The sequence below is a fragment of the Mastigoproctus giganteus genome, chromosome 3 (genome assembly GCF_048544385.1).
Source record: "Mastigoproctus giganteus isolate SK-2022 chromosome 3, ASM4854438v1, whole genome shotgun sequence".
In the NCBI taxonomy this organism is placed as follows: Eukaryota; Metazoa; Arthropoda; class Arachnida; order Uropygi; family Thelyphonidae; genus Mastigoproctus; species Mastigoproctus giganteus.
In genome coordinates this window covers 24,730,939-24,756,053 of record NC_143577.1, presented here as the reverse complement: position 1 = coordinate 24,756,053, position 25,115 = coordinate 24,730,939, and the positions used below count along the sequence as shown (strand labels likewise).

The window sequence follows — 25,115 nt, the reverse complement described above, 5'->3', positions numbered from 1 at the left end:
ACCAAATGATAGTTCGGACATCACACCCTTGTATACTTCAAGCTCAAAGACGGCCACTAGTTTAGAAAATCGTGTCTCGTGATTTGTCACCCCATAACAGTTTCCAATATTCGAAATGTTCATAGACTAATTACAGTGGGTTGCATACCAGGCAAGTCAATGCTGTGAACTGTGTGCTGCGATGTTTGGTTTGTGTGCAAGAGCAGCTCTTCCGCAAAATCCAACGCTATGCACCTACCTTCGTATTGTCCTTGTACTAATATTAGTTGCTGCAGCCTCCCTGAATGCCTGGTTGGCAGTATTCCATGAGGACTGGAATTTGTGTACCAATCTTCTGAGCACTCTGGTCTCTTTTCAACAATTTCTGCGGTTCAGCCGAAACTTTCATATCTATAGTAGCACCATGACGTTTCCATTTGGTGATTACTTTGCCACCATTGAACTAAGGTGACGCAATTCTGATCGATGGTACAAATAAATTGATTATTATACGGCATTCTAAGATAGCGTCCGTTAGAAGTAGCTAAGCTGAACGCAGTTGGTCTTACACCTATTTATGACCAGTAGATGGTCCATTTTAACCAATTTCCCGGGGTATCGGGATACTTTTGACTTGCATAGTGAAGGTTAGATTACAGTGTAAAATCAACAAATATTGTATTTCATCTTTTGCATAAATAATAGTTGTACAGTCTCAAGTAATATTTATCTAACAGAGAGAGAAAGAGAGATCTTTCTTTCAAAATAGATAAATGGATAAAAGATAAAAGAACAACTTTTCAAACTGAATATTTCTAAAAGAATTTTTAGTAATGATGCTTGCAGTCAAGTTATGTTCATATCCGGTTTAATGAATGGATAAAATGCATTACAAGCATAAAATGCGATTCTAATGACATATTTCAATGCACATCGTTGTAGCGAAACTGTAGTAATGAGCTTCTAATAGTTCACTATCAGATGCCAAATGGTTGCAGTAAAATTTTACCAAGTCTTAAGTAGACATTTCACATTAGCACAAAATATTACTCTCGATTTTCTTAATAATATAAGAGATTTTTGGAACTATCCCTCAAGACAAGTTTGTCCAGCTTACTAAGCAAAGAGAAATACATTTTGTTTGTTTGCGCGTATGAAGTCCCAAGGAGGCTAAGGCCATAAGGCATTAGATGATATGTACAAGGCCCAACAAATCAGTTCCACGATCTAGGCGCCACTGTGAAAATGTGGGTCGACACCTAGAGGGAGGGGGGGATAACAGCAAACAAAAAAAAAAGGTGTAAGAAACAGTCATTACGCAGTACAGTCGAGTCACGTGATGAAGTGAAAATACTGGCTTACCTTGCTTGTTTGCATTAAATTCATATAATGCTAATTTCCCAAAGCAGCCAATATCAATCATCTTCATGCTAAATTGGGAGGCCATTAATAATCAAAATCTGCGAAAATTAAAAGTTGTTAAATTTCTTTACATGATTAACTTTTATATGTATGTTAAATTAATTATAAATCATTTAAGTAGATGAATAAAGTAGAAAAATTAATGAAAGGATAAAGTTTGCTGATCCATGTTGAATAAGTTACTAAGTACGAAATGTTCTCCAAATAACGTCAATTTTCGATCTATCCTAACGAAAGCCAGATTGGTTGGGCTATCATTTTTTGTCACATTCCTTCAACAGATAAGATTCGTTTCTAATGCTGTCGACAGTTTAGTGTCAGTAAAAAGAGTCTATCGTACTATACTTTGCCGAAAGTTGCGCCAATTCTTGCAAGCCACAGCCTACAGCGGTCGTAAAACAGACAGTTGGCAATTTAACCTCACAACCGTTAGACTGACCAGTAAAACAGTCACCAAGTAGCATTTCTCTATCATCATGGTGACCATGTGTGTGTCAAGTCCACTGTTTTCTCTTACAGAAACTAGGGTTTTATGTCCAGTTTTCTGGATGAAAAACGAATTTCTGTAGAAGAGAACCGTGGAACTCTCACCTGAATTTGATTTAGGTTCGAATCACAGAAAAGGCTTGATTCGGATTCAAACCTGAAAGGCTTGGGAAGAAAGGTGATCATACTCATTGTGCTAACCACGAAGGGGACTTCTATGGTGTATACGATGACACCAGGATCCTTAGTCCAAGAAAATTCTATGTTTATCACTTCACTTTCGTTTTCAAGCCCTGATATCAGTCTAGTTATCAATACTTGCAAAGAAAGAATACAGTAGCTCTCAGTTCTGAGTTTCTTGCACACTTCTTATATCTATTCTAGCCGTCATATACCAGGCTTGCATTATTCAACACCAGAAAGGTGTCCGAAAACTTTGAAATATAAGGTGGGCCATATGTAGTGGTGAAACTACTACAACATGAGGTTCGTCACAGTAAGGCGGTGATGGTTTGAATTGGTTGTTAAAGACAATAGGGTGCCTGTTCGCGTATCACATGGAGGAAAGGGGAGACCCAGAATTTGTAGTTTCGCTACTGGCACACATTTTCAGTTTACAGACAAATAATTTGCATAATTTTAATCTTGAAGGCAATTTTCACGCCCACATTACTAAATCGATATTAATACATTTACGTGAAGTTATTTATGACAAGAATTGTTCAAACTGGTTTAGAAAATTTACTTCTGGGTAAAGTGACTGATTGTCCACTTGCACAAGCTCGTCACTGAAATTGCCCCACCTAGAAAGAATGGAAGCATTTACCTGGAAATTTCATGCATAACTATGACGTTTATCTACGTAAAAGATTAGCATTTAGAGTTGCGCGTATTAACTCTAATTCACGCAGTGGAATGTCCAACCGCTCTGATGTAGGAATCTGAAGGTGCTAAAAAAAGTATGCGAACGTTAAGCAAGCAAACAAACGGTGATCAATCATCGTCTAATGCTATGTACACACATTCTATCGTAAAGCACAGTGAGTTCATGATATATTATGAGGGTTAGGGTTGAAGTGCATCAATACCGGGAGCATTCGAATGAACGGAGTGCGCGCTTGTGATCCAGTTCGAAATCATGGCCAGAATATGGAATACTACAGCTTTTATAGAGTTCAATGAAATTAAAAATTATTTCATTGCTTTGCTCCATTTTAATTATTTAACAGCAGTATACAAAATGTATTAAAAACTGTGGGGTCGTATCTCTTCAAAGAGCAGTGGTCTAATGAAAAGTGAAAAGAGTCGCACACTTTTCACGCGTGTTAAGTAACATCCTTTTATGTTTCGTTAAAAAAAAAGTCAATTAAGTCCAGACCTGGCTTAAGAATGCTGAATGCCTTTAAGACACATAACTTTGTTATTTGGTTTTTAGGAGCATTAGCAACTAAGGCCATATTGCTCCGGGATATGCGGTGGTCATTCCCTGAATGACCTTTCCGCATCCTCCGTATTTGGTGGTAAAAGTAAAAAGTAAAGTGCAGCCATTATCAACCCACTGCAGGATGGAAGCCTCCTCAACAATTCATGCTGAGGGAAATGGACCATAATCTGCCACGCTGGTCCAGTGCGGGTTGGCAGATCGACCGTATTCAGCAGTCAGGGGCTTGAACCCCGGTCTACTCAAAGAGCGTGTGCTACTGCACTCCCGCTCCTGCCCACTCGGCTACGGAGGCGGTGACAGGCTCGAACCCCGGTCTAATCAAGAAGCGTGTGCTACGCACTGCTGCTCCTTCCCACCTGGCTACGGAGGCGCCTAAGACACATAAGGCGACGTTATGTACAGCTAACGAACTTTGAAGTGGTCGTATCAACCAAATGATAGTCAACATGGCAAATCGCCGTTCGTGCAGGTCGTGATTCCCAACGGTTCGATAATGCTGGTGACAATGGGTACGGAAGGCTTATTCGAAGTCGTCCCCTGAAAGATGGTGGCATAAGAACGTCAGAACTGGAGGACAGAGATATGTCCACTAGTGAGAGTAAACAGATGTTACAATTTTTCAGATTTCCAACAACATAACGTCATATCTGCCTGTGTCGCGGAGCACGATTAGCAGACGACGGTGAGAGATGGTTTGCTTTTTCATCGTTCGTTGCATCGTCTGCCTCTAACGACGTTCCATCGTCGCAGTGGTGTAGGAAAGAGCTACTTGGATACAAAAATGGAATCGTGTCATCTTTAGTGACGAATCACGTTTCTGTGTGGAATTCGGTTACGGCTGCATTGCGTCTGGAGACAAACCAGGGATAGAGATAATCCAGCCTGTATCAGAAGATGTATACAGGGCCAACGCCTGGAATTATGGCTTGAGAAGCCATCGCTACAAAAGCCATTCACCTCATGTTATTATCGATGGCCTGTTAATAGCAAGACGTTTAAACCATTCGAAGACCAATTTTTACGTTCTATCTCAAAGTCGACGGATCTGTCGATCCTACTATCGTCCTGACATTCTTTTGATGACACCAGGATCCTAGCGATGTGTCCGAGAACAGCCAATCCCATTCAAAATCCGTCAGTTGTACATAACATTAAAACCACTACACTGTTAGAAGGTAATTCGCTCACCGTTAACGACCAGCTGTTGTTAACACACCCGTTATTAAACGTTCTACTGCACCGATCAGCTTGATATAATAATCTTTTATGTCCATATACGTCACAATTACCGTATGCATCCAAATTTTCAGAAAAATCTGCCCATTCTTCATGGGGGAAAATTGAAGAACGAGCAGTGTATACGATGACCAGAAAAATAATAACTACTATTCTCCATTATTGTATCGACATTTTGAATATCGCTATTATTCTTTTATTATTTGCTAAGCATATAATGTTGCATGTGTCTTTTTTTTTTTTTTTTGTTTCAGGTAAAATACACAAGAGGAAAAATACAGATGATGCTACTGCTTTCACTGATTCGTTTCCAAACGCCATACGCAAATTCCAGCTGTCACTTGTACGTGGGCATAGCACTAACAGGATGGCTGAAATACAATATTTATCTAATGACACTAATAACAGCACGGAGGAATGAGGATAGATGATGCCATCTATACAAAACATCCACGAGCAACGAGTGGTATCAAGAGAAAGCACAAAGACACAATCGGCACTGCAGGCGAGTGACTTAATATTCTAAACAGTAAATGCTTTTTTGTTACAAAAGGAGAAACCATTTGTTTTGTAAGCAAAAATTTGAATAGTTGTACTGTGTATGTGGCTTAACAAATTAGACGTAGATTATATGTAATAAAATCTGATGAAGAAATGTGTTGTGTTTTAGTTTATGACATAAGTAATAATTATTTCAACCCACTGTAAGGGATTGGTCGCCGGTTATTTCTACTAGGGTTGTTTGATAAGTTTCTAGCCTAGCATAGGAGTTATTATCTCATGTTGACTTCACTCCTGTCTCCTGGTCTCCTTGTAATATAACGCACTTTTTTCAAAATGCGATCACATTCATGATCGCATTTTGTAGTCGCTTTCTGCAACGTCTTGAAAATAAGGAGCGTGTAGCCACTACACAACATTCGATCCAAATTTTCTTGCAAGAAAGTTGGGTTTTTGGCTCTGATAATAGGTAGGAGGGGCAATTAAAATTTGCTTACAGTGTTATAAAAGTATTAATAAATTACAGAATAGGTTATTTTGATAGCTTAATGTCTTATGAAATAACACTAATTAAATGGTATGTAAATGTCTTATGCCGTTTCTGAAATTTTTTATTTTTATGCTGGTAGGTGGAATAAGAATGAATACCCAGCAAATACAAGGAAGAATGACTAGTGTTTGGGGGAAGTATCACCCAATTATGCTACTGCAGCAAGACGGTCGTCAGAGTTCAAAGAGGAACAGAAAACGAGAGGGAAATATTATGCCAACATTACTGCCGATGATACAGTATGCAATTTGGGAAAAAAAAAAAAAAAAAAAAAAAGGAAAGTTGATTCATGGGGTTTTACTTCTTCATCGCAATGCACCGGTGCACAAAGCTCGCGTTGCGCGGGATAAGCCCCCCCCCCCCTGTACAACCCGGTTCTAGCCTCAAGTGGCTATTATTTGTTCAGAACCACAGGTCTCATCTTCCTAGAACTCATTTTAAAGATGATGAAAAGCTAAAAGCAGTTGTGGAAACTTGGCTTGACCCAACCTGAAGAATAATTTTTTTTTGGAGGATTGAACTCTCTTCAGATTACATACGATAAGTTTATTGAACTTCGGTGTGAACACATTTAAAAATAAAACATAAATATATATATATATCGATCGGATGATGGAGGGGTGGTTCGGTCCTTCGATCGGTTCGCCTTTGCGACGATCTGTTTAGCGATTGAAATGCAGCGATTCCATGACCATTATTGGACTCGTGGTCCTCTGCCGATATGGGGCATAATGGTCAGTCTATTATTTTGTTACTTTGTTTTATTTTAGTAGTTTGTTTAGTCCCCTTTTTGGCGATATTTCACGTCTCTCGGAACTACTACCTTACAAGGGAGGTGCCACTAAATTTCATATAATCGGCATTATATTTTATTTTTCGACCTCGTATCACATACTATGGGAGGTATTTAGACGATGTTCTAGTTATTACTGATAGTAGTACTATCCAAGACATTTTACATTCGTTTAATAATATTCATTCTAGATTCAAATTTACATTGGAAAGGGAGGATACGGATACAAAGTCATTAAACTTTCTAAATTTCACGCTTACTCGGGACTCGAATAAAATCCAATTTAGCATCTATCGAAAACCTACAAACACCGGTATACTTCTACATTATAATAGCTATCACCCGTTCACCTACAAAAGATCGATTATCTTTAATTAATTTCTAAATGCCTATAAATATTCAACGACGGAATCTGCTTTGGGCTCAGAAACACAAATATTAACTAGCAAGTTCTTAAACAGGGGTTATCCTCTTGCCACAATAAACCGAATTAGGGTACAGGATAGGATACAAAATACTACACCAACCAACAATAGTAATATCAAAAAATACTTTATTTCTGTCCCATATGTTGAACAGTGGCACAAACAGCTTAATAGATTCTTTAAAGATATCGAATTTAAAATTGTGGCCAGGCCAATACGGAAATTACACACTATACTGAACAATCGCTCGGTTCTTTCGCGTTCGCAACACAAATTAATGATCTGATATAAATTTCTTGCGGTGATTGCGACTCGTCTTACCAAGGTTCGACTCGATTTTCTCTGAATATTCGTGTAAATCAACATGAAGCCTCAGTTCGTGTTTCTCGTTCAGCAGCGTCAGAATTAGCCTTTCATGTCATTAACGAAAAACATACTTTTTTAATTTAACGAGGCCAAAATACTTAATGTTCAACGTAATTATACGCGACTATTAATTGCAGAAACCGTAGAAATTAAATTACACGAGAATTCTGTTAATGTTCGGCGGCCATATTTGATCTCCGATGCGTGGACCTTTACGTGCATGCGCGAAAATAAATAATCACTATTAGGGGCTCACATCTGGTGAGTATGGGCTTGGCACACCCAGGGTCCTGAGCTGGATATCATCATTCTTCTCTTTCTTGGTGATTCCTTTCTTTTCTCTCTCTCTCTCTCTCTCTCTCTCTCTCTCTCTCTCTCTCTCTCTCTCTCAGGGTAATAGGGAATTTTTTTTTTTTTTTTTTTTTTGCCTGGTGCAGCATAAGCCTCAGGCTTCCTTGCACCATATGGCTAATAATAATAATAATAATAATAATAAGTTTCAGGTTGAACCCTATTCGGTAATTTTCATTCCTGTGATCACGACATACGGTCGAAAAGCGTTGTCAGCTTCAGGAAAGAAAATCGTTTTGAATATTTTCGTTACATTCTTTTTAATTTTTAATTGCATTAAATCGATTTTTAATTGTGTTAAATTGATTTTTAATTATTTATTTTTTACTCTAATGTAAGTTTTCGATTTTTTCGTTTTAATTTCTGGAGAGTATCATACGGAAGTGTTCTACGTACTATATTGAGGTAAACTCCTCTTATTATTTTACAAATATATATATATATATACACACATACAATTTCGTAACTACGTCCTTTATACTCCGTTCTCAGAACTTTCTGACTACCCTTTGTGAAATAGGTGGGATAAATCAATCTAGTATGGGGGCACTTTTAAGTCAGCTTTCCTGACCTCTTGGACTTGATTGCATCCTATAATTTAGTTACTAGGTTAACAGTGCCCATTTATTATTTGTCATTTGTAAGATAATCTAAATTATTATTAATCCCTTTCAAAACCAACAAGACATACTGTGAATTTGCCTATTGGTGGTACTGACTTGGCCTTCACGGAACTTGACGAATCATTATTCTTCCAACGTTTTGATTGCAATTGGCTATTATTGGTAGTGACGAAGCCACGTTTCATCCATAATTACATATCTGGCCAGAAAGTTTTCAGGATCTTGATAACAAGCAAAAGGTTGATTTGGGGTTTTGAATTGAAGACGTTTCTGATCGGATATCAACAGGCGGGGGACCCATCATGCAGAAACCTTTTTCGTCATGTCTAATTCATTCTACAGAATGTTCTGCACCTGCTCAACTGAGATGCCTGTAGCCTCTACTATTTCTAAAACAGTTACTCGCCGATCATCCACCCATATCATGAACTGTTCTGGAGTGGTTGCTGTTAATGTACGTTCACTGTGCTATTCATCTTCGATGCTGCTTCTGATATGTTTAAATTCAGCCACCAGATATAGTTCATACCTTAAATTTCAGTTCAAATTATCAAATAAATATATGCATCCAAAATGCATCTTCCTTCAATGGAGAGGCTACAAACTTATTAAAAATCCCTATTGGTCCAGTTCCTGGTCTTTTTTTTAAACATCATTTGGGCTATATTTTCCATATTTCGTTTTAGCCCAACTGATTTCAGATATTTCTATAATTGCAGAATATTTGAGCTGGTCTGTTGGCATATAATGGATATCTATGTGTGATCTGACACTGTTATGTAGAACTTCAAATTGTCATTTTGGTAATGCAACGGTCTCAGCTGAAAATGTGAAACAATGTGATCATCATAAATACGATACTAACATGTTATTATAAACAACATATTATATAGGAATTATGTCGTGTATTTGAGTTTTTAAATAAAATACAACTTATCGTTGTTTTTTTTCGAAAATAAATGTCAGTCGGGGGGAAAAGCAGTCAATTTTCAAGATCTCCAGGAAAGCTTAAGAGGATCAAAATTTGCTAACGCATATATTCTCGTTTTCTGTCACTATCATAAAAAAAAAAAAAAAAAAAAAAACCAATTTATTACATATAGGCACGCAAGTGCGTCCTTCTTCATACGATAATCCTATTGACGTTTCTATAGCAACCCTATAACTTGGAAGAAGAAAAGGGGGAGGACGAAAGGAGGCATAATTCAAACTGTTATCGGGTATTTCTTCCACGTTTTGGTCTTTTCAGCATCTAATGCATAGCAACACGGCCATCGACCAAATAAATTACACCTACAGCCAGTTGATAGTTTTTCGATATATGTTGTATCTATACACTACAGCAAACTTGCAGTATCCATAGGAGTCTATTATGAAATTGTGTTTATTTTGGAGAAAATAATCAGCCAGCTCATTATAAATGCCCATCATGTTCAAAACTGACGTGAAAGCGTATCGAACTTCCCCTTATAATACTGCAGATAACATAATTAGCAATGTTTCCCAACCCTTTTTGTTTTATTTTGCCTCTTAATATAGTGCACATAGAGTCAAAGAAGTAAAAAAATAAAAATAAAATAAAAAAATCGATAGAGTTCTGGGGTATTTATTCCTGTTAATGCATTAACACCAGCTGAGTTTTCTTTTGCATTATGTGGATTAATATTATTATTCCCAAATAATCCAAACTAGGAAAACACTTCTTTTTTTTTTTTTTTTGTAGTTATTATGATTTGCTATATTCACATTACCAGAAATTGCCACATCACTGGAGGCAGTTTCTCGTAATCTATTTACTGTTTTCATGAATAACATATTTTCGTAAAGATATTTTATTCCGGCTCGATGTTTAATATTTTCCATTTCCAGTGGATAGAACTTCAGTAATTAGGGGGGGGGGGGAAGTGTCGTTAGTTATAAACTACGACTTTGATTGCATTCATACAAAGATTCAAATTATTGAAAAAAAATAACACCAAAATTACACTGCTCGACAAAATTAACAAAAAAAAAAAATTCTTTTCATGAATATTTTATTGTAAACAGTGTCGCCAAAGGAGGATATTTGATATAATAAGCATCCTGGCATGCAAATTCCGAGTATTCAATAGAAATCGATCTACCACCTTACAGAGCCGCACATTACCCCTATTCATCGTATAAAAATACGATGTAGTCATCACGGGTGGAGACTACATCATTTCATTCCCGTATTTTGGCTTGCCAGGTGAGATAGCCACATTTCCAGTACTCAAGACGGCAAGTCATCGTCGTTTAGATCAGTGCTTCTCAAACTATCTGTGGTGAAGGACCAGTTCCTTTTATTTCCAATCGTCGCGGACCACACTTTGAGTAGCACTGGTTTAGCTGATTCCTTCAGATGGTGGGCCGTAGGACGACTTGAAGCCGGGCAGTCGCAGGTGGAGATGGCACGCTGGTTAATGTATCACGCAGTTTCGTCTCGGCACTATGGAAACAGTTTCAGGAGACAGGAACGATTACAAGAAGAGCTGGCCAAGGTCAACCAGAACAGACAGCTATCTGGCTCTCTCAGAAAGACTGAATCCTACAATGTCAGTAATGGTCTCTTGAGGCTGCTGCGGCGAAAACACTTCCAACCACAGGCGAAAACATTTCCAACCAGACTGTGTTAAGAAGGCCCAATTCAAATGAACTTTACGCAAGGAAGTCTATGGATTGTATCCCATTAACTTCGTCTGCGTGGGTGGCACAGTGGTATCGTCGCCATCCTCCCCACACCGGGTGGAAAAGGCCCGAGTTCGAATCCCGTCGATGACGCGAGGAACTATAATGGGCTTTTTTCATTCCGTGGCTGAGTTAGTCGGTCTCAGGCGTAGATAGCAAGGTTTTTTCTCCTCAGAAACGGGTTTTTTTGTCCAGCAAAACAGGCAAATCGACCAGAGAACGCATGCAATTTACAGTCATAATACATATATGGGTATGTGTAAGAGATTACGGGTGGCCTTAATGTAATAATTTGAATTTTGAATCCCATTAACTTCAGAAATTGGGGTTTTTTATCTCCAGAAAAAAACTGGATTCAAATTTTTGAATCCCATTAACTCCAAACCACCGCACAGCTCCTCAAAACTGGTGCCGTGAACATATGATTTGGAGTCCAGACAAATAGGGTTACAATTCTGTTCTCTGATGAGCCCCGTTTTAGTTTACAAACAGATTCTAGATGTTATTTCATCTGGAGACAATGAGGAATGCAGAACCGTCCCTCCAACATCAAAGAAAGGGTCTAGAAAAAGATATAGTGTTCTCGTGTGGGGCGGAATAATGATCAACGGCCATACCCCTCTTCGTGTTTTTGATAGGGGCAGCAGTACAGCAAGTTCTTTGCTAGTCTGATACGTTCAGTTTTGCGGACTGTAGATGAAACGCCTCACTACCTCAACTATTTCCTCACTTATAGGAGACCTACTGGTCTTCTTAAAATGGGGCACAGAACATCTGACAGCTACAAAAGTCTTATGAAAATTATAGATTGAATTATCGTAGGAGTTTTGCTGAACCTTGTAAGAAAATTCCGTTTAACTTTCGCCGTAGCCTCCGTTTATTCCATCCAAAGAAATATATTTTTCCATCCAAAAAAAATGCACGTATGTCGCCATTTCTGTATACAACAGTGCCGCAGGTGGTTCAGCAATCAATAACAAAAGGGCCATGAAAATTCCGACTTTATTTTTATCTCTCTCAGCACATGTTAACTGCAGTGAACATATCAATAAACTTCTAAAGTTGTGAAGCTACTTTTACTTCCCCGGTGTATTAAAATCAATGGTGCAAACCAGTTAGTAATTCAACAAGATACTAAACTATGAAGTGTTACATTATGCTTAGGTAACAATATACTAATCTGGATTTATTATTTCATTTATTATGGAATAATAAATCCAGTTGCCACAGCAGCTTGCAGTAACTATTGGATGAAAAACTACTACGCAACCATAGAAGAGCGAGCAAAAAATTAATACAGATGTTAAATTTTTCGTTCGTATACTTCCAGCAAGTAAAATTAACCATCCATACTTTTGCACTTTCACATATGGAACGTGCGAGTGTCGTCTTTGATGTGCTAACCACTATATCGCCGGAACCGTTTTCACACCGAGGAAAAAAACAGGGATAAGATAGGGAACAATTGCCGTGCGTGACTAAACAAAGGCATTGGAGGGAAGAATGAGTACTACCACGAGCTTGGAAAGGCTACTGTTCGAAAAAGTTACAAGTACGCGTGTGCAGATCCTTGACCTGATAACTGCCACTTCTCCGAGTTGCACTTTGCTGCAGTAGCCAACTACAAGATTAGTTAGTTAGGCGAAATGATCCCGTCTTCTTGTATTAAAAAGCAAGAAACCAATGAAGTTCCGTACGTTATAAATGAAAAGAGTTATGTCTAATATTACAGTCAAAAAGAAAAAAAAAAAAAAAACTTTCTTAAGGATTAAAAAAAAAACTGCAACACAGATCTCAAACTTCAAAGTAGTTTACATTTTACAGAAGAAGAATTCTTTTGGTTAATCTAAGAGTCATTTGTGCATTATGCGGCCTTAATCTCTGACTGATGACAAATTTCCGCTGAGGGGCTCTTTCAGTAACTAGAAAAAGGTGAAATCATTCGGCACAAAGTTACTTATGAGGATAACGTCAGCTGAAGGAGCACCACATGCATCCAGCGTTGCCAATAAGAAAATGGCTGCCAACAGAGTTTCATTGTTTTTTGTATCTATTATAATTTACGAGGTGTGATCAAAAAGTTCAGGAACTGAAATAATATTTAGGAAATGATGAAGCTTCAGTTATTTGGATGCTTCTCCTTCGAAGTAATCTCCGTCACACTGATTCCGACGCTTCTGCAACTTCGGAAAGTATTACTGATAGGCTATTCTTTTGGAATTACTAATTTCCTCAGTAGCTGCAGATCTGTTTCAAAGAAACTAAGCTTGGGAAACTAGAAAAAAAAAAAAAAAAAAAAAGCGCAGGGAACTAACTCCGGTGAGTATGTATGGCGAAAGGGGATAACAGGGAAGGAGTGCTTCGCTTGGTGCTCTCCAATTCTTAAATGCAGAGCGCCAAGTGTGCAGAGGCATTGTCATGATACAAACGCCAATTCCCTGAAATCCACTTATCAGGCCGGTTCACTCCTTGGCTACGCGCGGAAAATTCATAATGAATAATTCCAATGAGTCAAAAATCATGATAATCATAACTTCATATTTCATCGAAAATTGCTTTGGGAGGGGGTGGGCTTGAAGGAGTTGAGGACTTGGAAACAAGGATCCAGTCCTTGTTTTCAAGTTATAGCCATACACCCAAGATTCTTCAAAAATAATAATGGAATAAGCAAAGTGTGAGTCAATGGGACACAGTACATTAGTGAAGGTCCGGACATGCAAGAACTGGTCGCTTTCTACAATCATCAGTGGAGATATGAGTCACAAACTTGGCTGAAATGCTTCGCATTATCACAATTTTGTGTTAAAATCGATTGACATATCCCATAGAAAAAAACCAATTTTAACTGCAACTTCAACTTCTCGGATAGCTAAACATTAATTATTCCTGATTAGGTCACGAACATAAGTGACCGAATCATTGGTTTTTGGAGATGAGTAGCAGCTAGAGAGAAAATAATCTCGCAGAAAAAGAGGTTTCTTTTAAACTCGATTTTTTTTTTTTTTTTTTTTTTGGTTATGGCATGAATCGCTCCCGTCAGAGGTCCATTACTATGATCACATCTGTGGCCTACACAATGATGTCCGTCCAGTGGGACCTTATTTAGACCCTTATGCTCTGAGTAATACATTCCTGATCACTATCCTTTTTTTTTTTTTTTTTCTGGCTTTTATTTGTATGATTTTGTAAATACACGGAGGGATTGCCAGAGGTTGGCTGGAACCATCTAATACAATAAATAAATAAAAAAATAATAAAAAGTCCCGTTGGTAAATTATTGGTTAAGTGATATGTGCACTTGGTAGCCAAAGTTTAGAAGTCCTATGACGAATGAGTTACACATGAGCATTTAATGCCAACGGGACTACTTCCAAGGGCCAGGCAAGTATTTTTACACGGGCCACAAATGTTATACTAAAGTTTAATTCGAACTGGCAACGTTTTTCAAATATTAATCTACGAGAAACAAAACTACTGGATACGTTGAACTTTTCTTAATATATTAACTATTTAATTATAATATAAATGTATCAAATAAATACCACCAAAACTTTGGGATTTCATGGAATTTGGCTGGTATTCCCCAGAAAGTTACAAAAATGTTTGGTTGTCGTCTAATACGTTACCTTTAAGAATACCATTAGTTGAAATCAAAATTTTCAGCAAGTTTTGATTTACAGTTTTCTTAAACACGTGGGAAAATACCCAGGGTATAAATTTTCTTTTCAAAACAGGGCACGAATGATAAAAGCCTACCGGGATGTTATATAAAACTTCCTGATTTCCTCTCCAACTACATTGCCACATATATTTTTTAAAAACCTGTTTATAGTCTAAGGGATATAAACGATATAATATGTACACTATTTACTTTTTTACGAGGAATGCAAACAAAAAACGTACTAGTTTGCTTTACATCCACATAAGCGAACAACAGTTTCCCGCGCTCGAATAAACAGTGGAAGGCACATGCAGTAATAACTGCGTACTACAGTCGAGAGAATTTCTATAGGCGGATCAAGGTCAATCACTAGCTATTCCATGACGCAATCTTACTACAATTTCACTCCTTCTCAACAACAACCTGTTGGTTTAAGAAACGCTGTTTATATAAGCAGTTATATAAACAGTGTGTTATGTTTCAGCTCCGTATACTTTTTCACCCACGAATTATGCGAGTGAAAAATATACGGAATGAGATGGAAGCTAGCCAATGACCTTAACCGGCAAATTCTTCCAATTATAATAGATGATCAAACACAGCAGGCAGTACTCATCATCACCAAACATGAATATTTCTACCAGAATCTATGTTGGGCTTTATTTGAAATGACTGCCATTCAGTAACCAGTGAGAAAAAATTAGCCAAAAAGAATTAGTTTCAGGTTACCTGAAGATGAGAAAATAAAAACAAAATGTACCGTATAAAAAACACTTCCTGCACATTAAATTATGTTTATCAAAAATATTAACTACTGTTATATACAGAAGTAAACCTTTAATAAAAAGCAAACTTTCATTTACATATTTTGCAACCCTCCTAAAAAAACTTCATGTGGACAGCACCAAGCTTTCCTATGGTGGGATTTGCAAAATTAAGTTTAGAATTTCTCTGAAACATTTTCGAACTAGTGCTTCAATAAACATTAGTTTGTCTGGAATAGAGAAATGTCGCTACATTTCTCTTCTCAGCAGTAAATGGGATTTACCATAGCATGTTCTTCATCATTATTACAATTCTGAGCTTAATCCAATGAAAAATCTTTATGGAATAATGGCTGTGAGGTGATAAATCAATAGGTATCAACTAATATTATTCTGTAGTCTCTCAAGAAAGAGGTAAACATTCAGAGCTAAGATTAGTGGCTATTTACTAAAAGATCGCCATTAATGGAGTATATATTTTTATTTTAGTGGAATCATGCAAGAAAAGGGAGTGTTCACAAGTAATGTGTATTCACAAATCATAAAATTAGCCATATCTAAAAGCAATTAAAAATTTGAATTAGTTAAAATAACGTTATTGAGTATGGCAAAATCAAACAAAAGTAGTGAATAACCGATGTGTTAAAATTTGTCTTTTTAAAAATATTCAATTAAAATTTATTCGTTTTTAAATAAAAATACACGGCAACTATTTTAAACGAAAATACAAATGATTTCAAGTAGAATGCTAGACATTAAATTTATGAATAATTTTCTTTATTGTGTGGTGTTGCCACCTGTCGGCAACCTGTAAAACCAAGGATGCACATGCGCAGTGCAAGCAGTCAATGAGCACGGTGTTCATCGTGGACCGTTACTTCAAGATGAGGAATAATCAAGGCTGCAACAAGATCTAGAAAAATTAAGCAGAAGGGCTGAGCAATGACAGCTGAAGTTTAACATTGACAAATGCAAGGTATTGCATACTGCACTCACGTTAGTGGAAAATCAAAAAGACCTGGAGAAATTGTGCAATCAGATATGAAGTTCTCTGAGCAGTGCAGACAGGCTGCCACTACAGTTCATGGGATTTTGTCAATGCTACACAGGAATTCTCCAGCAGGAATAAGAAGGCGATTAGGTCCACTGTATAAGGCCACACCTTGAGTACTGCATACAAGTCTGGAGGTTTCATTTTAGGAAAGATTTATAGCTGTGGAAACGAGTTAAGAGAAGGGCAACGAGATTGGTGAGGGGGGAAAGGGGTGATATTACTAATTAAGGCTCCAGTTTTTCAAACTGCAGGGACTGGAGACTAGGCACTTGCGAGGTGATCTGACCGAGGTGTTTAAAGCTTTAAATAGAGAGCAAGTTCAATGTCGATGGCATCCTTCCTCTTGCTCAGACTACACACATGAGAGAACAAACTCAAATTGAGGATTGTTGCAAAATAGATGCGGGGAGGTTTGCCTTCAGCCAGCGGGTGGTTGATTGTTGGAACAAAATTCCATCTATTGTTGTAGAAGTGGATAGTTTGAATAAATTCAAGGAAGAATCATACAAACTACTGGAAATAAAATAATGTTACTATTTCATGTCTCATACTCTTTTATTCGAAAGATTTCTTACCTCCAATTTTTCTTCAATGTTTATCGCAAGATACTGAAAACGATATAAGCACCATTTAATATTATTTTCTTTAGGCGTAATTGTTAAAGAATATAATCAATAGAGCCACTACGTGGCAGTTATTACAGTGTACTGATGAGAGATTTACTTTTAAAGATATAACTACTGCTAGAGGTAAAAGGAGGAGTAAAATCTTGCTTTCGTATAAGTGACCTACAACGGTCTTATATAGCTTTTAAATTATTTTCAACAGGGCCAATTGATAATGTCATCGACTGTAAATTATAAATTGAAGAAGAAGAAAATCTTGATTATACAGTAAAGATACAATTGGAAGCATCACAGCATTCAGCTTTTCATACTACGAAATACTGTTAAAAATTGATATCTAAATGGATGAACTGATAAGACTAGTAGCAGAGAAGCAAAATGCATGGTATACAGTGAGCATAAGCTACAGTAGAGAGAATTTTCATAGGCGGATCAAAGTCATTCTATAGCTATTCTACAACGAATTCATGCTACAATTCCCCCTCTCATCAACAAACTGTTTGCGTTCTAAAAGCACTGCTTACGTAAGGAGTCAGTACCAACGAATGCCACTCGGCTATGGAGGCCTACCTCCGTAGTCGAGTGGTCATGAGCAGGAGTGCAGTAGAACACGCTCTTTGAGTAGACCGGGGTTCAAGTCCCTGACTGCTAAATACGGTCGATCTACCAACCCGCACTAGACCAGTGTGGCAGATTATGGTCCATTTCCCTCAACGTGACTCATTAAGGAAGCATCCACCCTGCAGTGGATTGATAATGGATGCAGTTTACCTTACCACGAATTATGAGTGTCCTCCTAGTGCCGAAAATCATTCCCTGTTCAAATTCCGTCAGATTCTTTCCTTTCCCCGTTGCACAGGCTTCGTAATGAAAGTATAAGTAATGGTGGAGAAGAGCGCAGATGACTTTCAACCGCCTATAGAATTTCCCTCCAAAACAGTTTGCAATCAAGTCACTAAAGAGGTTAAGCAGGCTAAGGTAGATTACGAAGTCTTCGGCTAAGAAAGCAAAGAAAAGAAACGTATACCAAATTGTGACTGCAAGCCAAATGATACTGTTATAACTGAGAAGAAAGTGGAAGAGAAATTAACTTGGGCTCCTGAATTTTCTTTTAATATAACTATCCAGTTAGAGAAAAAAGAAGCATCCATTTGTTGGAATCAGGGGAAATTCCTAGAAGTTGGAGGTGTGAAAATGTTTTTCTTATTTACAAAGGAGGATCAAAGGGTCAAGTGAGCAATTACAGACCTAGAAGCTTGACTTCTGTTCCAGGGAAAATGGAGTCAGTGGTTCAAGAAGTATTGCAGGATCATTTTCATAGGAATGCAATTATGTGGATATTTCAGCATGTATTTGTTAAAGGGAGATCTCTGACCAATCTGATTAGCCGCTATGAACAGTAACAAAGAACCGGAATGCAAAAATAATTTTGAAATCATATACTTAGATTTCAGTAAAGCTTTTGATACTGTTTTACATGAAAGAAGGTTGTAAAAACTAGAGCTCTGTGGCAAGTTACTGATGTGGATATGAGGATGGCTCAATGGCAGAAGACAGAGTGGATTAGTAATAACATTAGTAGTGACAAATTATGCAAGAAAGCAAGCTTATACAGCATCAGACAAAAGAAAAAAATAGATAGTGTCACTGCTCTCCTTGGACTTCTGAGGGCCTCCACTAATGTTATTAGTGGAGACCCTCAGAGATCAGTGCTGGGCCCCTTACTGTTTTGAATATTTATTAACGATACTGATGAAGGCATACCAAGTTCAAAGTTTCAGTTTGCTAATGAAAATAAAGTTGGCAGAGTAGTTCCCAGAGATTAAGGGTACACTACTGCAACAAGATCTAGAAAAATCAGACATGTCGAGAAGTGTCAATTTAAGCTTAATATTCATAAATGCAAGGTACTAAAATACAGGTAGCAGTTATACCATAATGAGGGTACACTCTAAGCCAAAATATTATGCGACCAACCTAATTGTGTTGGCCGCCTTTCGTTGTGCACACTGCTTACACCTGGTGTGATATCGACTCCCGCGAGACAGCAGGTGTCCTCAGGTATCCTTGTTTAAAGACCCCACAGCCATCTAGATACAGGTCACTGTGTAGGGAAAAACTTGGTCCGAAACAATGCCGAGATGGGATCTAGCATTGAGGATATGTTCAATGGGGATAAGGGTACCAGGTGATGTCCATGAAAACATCCCCAAACAATGATACTATCGACGCCGGCCAGTTTTCTTCCAACTGTGCAGTTGTTCAACTGCTAGCCTTCGAATACGCACCCATCCATCGGCATGATGGAGATCAAATCTCTCAGACCAGGCGAGTTTTTTCCAGTCGTACAACGTCCAGGAACGGTGGGTGGTTGTATACCCCTCTTCAGACCATTCCTACCACATCTTCACACCTACCGCGCCGTATATATTATGTCCATGACAAGTGCGCTTTTTGTTCGATTCGCCTGTTTGCTGGACGAAAAATCCGAGTTTCCGGAGATAGAACCATGCTACTCTCGTATAAGACCAACTAACTCACCCACGTTGTGAAAAAGCTACGTAAAAATTCTTCTCGTTACTGCCGAGATTCGAACTGAAGTCCTTTCCACCTAGTGTGTGGAGGATTTTATCAACTATTTGCTGTGTAGTGGTAGATGTAACTTCTCCTTTTCTTTTACTTGAATAAATAAATAAACTGTTATTCGTGAAGGCTCCAGAGAGCCGTTTCCTAGCTTACTAAAAGTAGGGAAACACCTCAACAGTGGGGCATATAATAAACTGCTCGACAAAATTAACAGAACATGTAGAAAACGTGATGTAACTCTTGGGGCTTGAGATGAAGCGGGACAAAATTTCATACCCATAGATGGTTGGTGTACCATTGAATAACGATTAAATTAAGAGACAACGACAAACTTCGAACACGTATATGGGTTATTTATAGGGATTGTACAAGAATTACCAAAACGGTCACATACACATGTCCATACAATATGATCACATGATATCAGTACGGCATACAATTCCTTCCAACGGCTAAACAGGTCTGACAGCAGTGAACCATTCTCGATATAAGGGTATCTATAAGATTCTATGGCAACAAATCCCATTCTTCCATCAGCACCATTAGTTCAGTAAGTGACTGAGGAATTCGCTGTCGGCATGCAATGCGAACGTCCCACACCCGTTCGATCGGATTTAAGTCTGCTGATCGTGCTGGCCACGGTGGTCGTTGGATATCTTCAGTTTCAAGAAATTCCTCCGCCACTTGAGCTCTATGCAGTGGTGTTGTCGTGCATGAAAAGAAAACCTAAGCCAACCGAATCCCTAAAAATCGCACTTAAGGGTTTCTAGAATCTGGTCTCGGTACCTCTGCACAGTTACGGTAACTCTATCAAAAACATAAAGAGGGGGGCAGCCGTTGATCATTATTCCGCCCGACACGAAAATATTGCCTCCACCGTAAGTATACCTTTCCCTGATGTTGGAGAGATGGTACCGCATTCCTCGTTGTCTCCTGACGAAATAACGTCTAGAATATGTTTGCAGACTGAAACGGGACTGATCAGAGAACAGAACTGTACCCCGTTTGTCAGGGCTTCAAGTCATATATTCATGGCACAAGTTTTGACGAGCTCTGCGGTGGGTTTGGGTTAATGGAATACAAACCAGTGGCTTTCTTGTGTAGAGTCCCTTTGATTGAACCCCCTTAACACAGTCCGGTTGGAAATTTTTTCACCTGTGGCCGCAGCAACCTCAAAGATTTCAGTAAGTGACTGAGGAGTTCGCTGTCGGCGTGCAATGCGAACGTCCCACACTGGGACGTTCGCATTGCTCATTCTGGTTGACGTAGCCCTTGGGCGACCTTCGCCAGCTCTTATTATAATGGTTCCTGTCTTCTGAAACTGCTTTCATAGTGCCGAGACGAGACTGCGTGACACATTAAGCCAACATGCCCGGCTTCAAGTCGGCCGGCCAACGGCCCGCCATCTCAAGTAATCATCTAAACGACGATGACTTGCCGTCCAGTACTGGAGATGTGGCTGTCCCACTGAGCAAGCAAAAATACGGGAATGAAGTGATGTGATCACAACCCGTGTTTTTATAGGCATGAATAATTTGCATAATGTGCGGCTCTGTAAGGTGGTAGATCGATTTCTATTGGATATTCGTAATTTTCATGCTAGGATGCCTATTATATCAAATATTCATCAAATACATTTTGTTGAGCAGTGTACGTGGATGGCAATATAAACGCAAGATGAGAATATAAAGTGCTTTTTGAAATTATATATTTTATTCACATCACGTTTTCATTTAATATATTTATGCAGTAATTAGGGAGTTCTGTGAATGGAGGAGGTTACCACTGCAGTCTGACGGTAACGCATAACTACAGTAAGGAGAAAAACAACAGGCGACTTAGAGTCATTCACTAGGTCTACTCACCCCCATATTCAACTTACAGAGTGAGTGAGGAGAAGGAAGCCTAGTGAGTGACCATTAGCTGCCTATTATATTCGCCTTACTATAACTTTATAATTTACATACTGAACGATTCAAACTCTCTTACCACGCATCTTTATTCGTTTATTTTGACCTATATAAATATTCATTTGTGGCAAAAAAAATAATAAAATAATCAATAAACGTTTCTTTGGGTGCTTCTTATTTGCTTATCTGGATGGGATTCGAACCGTCTGTTCTATACAGTGTGAAATTCCGAATAGCGATTATAATCACTATGCTAAGCGTAAAGGCAATAGAAAGAAATTTTATTATTATTATAAACATCTTATCTAAACTGAATTTTCGGAATGGCAAAACTGTGTCAACAATTATTTCTGTAGGAGTAGAAATCCAACTGCATCCCAAAGTGTATTTTTACAACTGGTGTTCTATCCAACCTTGAAGCATAAAAAAAGGAATCTAATAAAAAATCTTTACGTCAGACACTTTCTGGTAAATAAATTTAACAGGATAATCTGCGTAAACAGACCCACATATTACAAATTCCTCAGAAGCAATTTATTTCGTGGGCGCCAATTAAACAGGTGCCAAAAAAAATCGGCTCCTTCCCCAATCGATGAACTGAATCACAGCTGATCTTCATTCATACCAAACTACTTGCAGAGGAAATATTTAACTTGTTTACAAATAAAAAAATAAAAAAAATACACAGGCAATGAAGAATGATTACGACGCTTATGAATGATACATGAATCGATTCAATCACCAAGAACTTGCAATCGAGTCTGAGTCCCTTGATATAACCAGAAAATGACATACAGTATTATCTGCTCCTTTGGAATACCTCTCTTAAGTCAGCCTTGCCAATTCTAGCGATGAGTTGAGTTACTTAGTGACCGGCTCAGTGATGTAACAATCTCTGTAATTCCTCTTCTTTTTTTTTTTTCTCGGCCTACTTGCAATTCGTCCAGTACTTCGAAGAGCTGTTTCTTGCTTGGATATAGAAGCGACCTGAATCGTTAAGAGACCACCAAATCATAGACACGCTTCGGCGCCGAGATGATAAATAGAAGAATGACAAAATCGATGAAGATGACGGCGACAAATACGGACTTGGGCGCCACTAACCTCATGATATCTAAGATGTATCAGTGGAGTGCACTGCCACACATCAAGTTAGAGGAATTTCTCCGTAAACAGAACAAGAAAACAGAGTTTCTGAATGGAAATTAGCACTCCAATGGAACTTTTCCTTAGTGTCCAGTTATTAAAGTGCATTTGATCAGAAGAAGTTAGCGTTCTCATAACACACTAGAACAAAAATAAGTTTTGATTTATTTCGAAAAATAAACTTTCCAGTTGCTCCCTTCCAACATAAATTTTCTCCATATACGACAGCTAATATCCCTAATGGACCATAAATACAAAGACACGTGATTTTAGGAGGTCATAGCCTCTTTCTCCTCCTCATCAATCCACAGGTAGCATAAGCCACGCCTATTATAAACAAATAGCAAAAACTTTTTCAACCAGTTTTTTGCCAAAACGTTTCGCAGCAATGCAGCAAAGCCTCATTAGCCTCACCATGCGAAGTCTATTCGTCGTGAAGGATATAATTCCGGATCTGATTGAACGAATTTTGGTGAAAATTAATGTTTGGAATTTCTTTGTTTGGAAGAAAATTAATGTTTGGAAGAAAATTCATTGATGACATTAAATAGTGCATTTGCATCATTACTACATAGTCGTAGTAATGATCTAAATGCAAAAAATTTCAATTCAATAAAAATTGAATTTTAGAAAAATTGAATTTTTATCGAATTGAAAATTGAATTTTTATCGAATTGAAAATTGAATTTTTAGAAAAACCGAAGTTTGTACATTGGCACAATTACTGCAACATCTCATATTGTGAAATCCTTCACAACGAGTCCTCTTGGGTAGCACAGTTGGTAAGATCGTTGTCCTCCACACACTGTGAGGAAAAGATCTGAGTTCGAGTCACGTCGATGACGTGAGGAATTTTTATGGGCCTTTTTCACAACATGGTGGCTGAGTTAGTCGGTCTCAGGCGGTGGCAGCATGGTTTTTTTCAACCGGAAAACCGGATTTTTCGTCCAGCAAACAGAAAAAAAATCGATCTCAGAACTGCAACTGCAATTGATTACTGCAACATCTCATATTGTGAAATCCTTCACAACGAGCCCTCTTGGGTAGCACAGTTGGTAAGATCGTTGTCCTCCACACACTGTGAGGAAAAGATCTGAGTTCGAGTCACGAACTCGATGACGTGAGGAATTTTTATGGGCCTTTTTCGCAACATGGTGGCGAACATCTCAGACTGAGTTAGTCGGTCGCAGGCGGTGGTAGCATGGTTTTTTTTCTCCCGGAAACTCGGATTTTTCGTCCAGCAAACAGAAAAAATCGATCTCAGAACACACGAAATTTACAGACAGTATACACGGAACAATATGGCCTTAGTCGCTGATCCTCCAAAAATCCTAATACAACAACAATCTTCACAACGAGTTGCCCTCCTTGTACTTCAAATAAGTAACGTTTCCCCATTAGAGAAGGCTATTGTTAACTTATTTTCAGTTGAGTACCACAATCCAGACAGCACTGTTTCAAAGATATATGGCTTCTCATTAGTGATAAAATTCGATTTATTCTGACCTCTCCACCCATCCACGGTACTACTGCACAAGAAAGTTACTCTTCAGTTACCCTTACTGCTGGCTTTGAAGATTCCTCATAATGGAGGATGTAAGAAGAACTGGACTGGTTTGTTTCGAAACTGCGTCCATGACAACTAAATTTGCTGAAGCCAAATTTGCTTATAACTAAGGCCATAAGGTGTCATTGCATATAACACAACACATTTACGGTCCAGTAATGCGTTAGTTTAAAAGAAAAAACTAAATCTTAGAATGAAAAAAAAAAACAACAAAAAATCCCATATTTTTCAGTGTAATCACTTAGAGCAGCTACGCACTTGTGAGGTAGCTCGTAGAGCTGCTTGAAACATTTTTAAATGCATTTGAAATGACAGTTACCAATTCCATCGCTACATTTCCTCTAATAACCTCTACACTGTCAAATCATAGATCCTATCACCATGTGGTCGGTCCCGGAGTATAAACTGAATTTTTTTTATTTTATTATTATTATTTTTTTTATAACATGAAGCGGTCTGGAAGAGATGAATAAAGGGAGAGGTTTATCTACATAATGCTATGTTGTGCCAGACACTTCTTGATAATTTCTTCAGAATGCGGTCAAGCATTGCCTCGCAACAGGAACCAGCCCCCTTTTTCTGGACACTGAAATTTATTCGGTGAATTCTTTTAACCAAATATCCAAAAGTTGTGCACAGCATTCCTTATTCACTGCTTAGCTGGTGAAACAAATTTCTTAGGAATGATTCCCTTGTTATTAAAACAAAAGTGATCAACATGGTGAGCATGCTGATCACCATTCTATGTGATTGTCTTTGTGATTTTCATGGTATTCGAAATACCATGAATCGTCACTTGTTACGATCGAACCAGCAAGAAGCGAACATTAACAGCTTGAATGAGTCCTTTATATGCTTTGAGTGCGAGTTTTCGTTCGTCATTAAAATAGTGCAGAGCGAATCTAGTGCTGATCTGTTT

At 38.1% G+C, this 25,115-nt stretch overlaps 2 protein-coding genes across 2 annotated transcripts in view; one reads left to right on the top strand and one right to left on the bottom strand.

Annotated features, from left to right (window-relative positions):
- Positions 1-5,167, top strand: part of DopEcR (G-protein coupled receptor DopEcR) — a 128,344-nt gene extending 123,177 nt beyond the window's left edge. The window contains exon 3 of the mRNA XM_090370437.1: positions 4,822-5,167. The gene's annotated coding sequence lies outside the window, so the exon portion shown is untranslated. The remainder of the gene's footprint in view (positions 1-4,821) is intronic.
- The window catches only part of LOC150087809 (dipeptidyl peptidase 2-like), a 267,578-nt gene that overhangs the window by 194,150 nt on the left and 48,313 nt on the right, over positions 1-25,115 (bottom strand). The window lies entirely within an intron of this gene.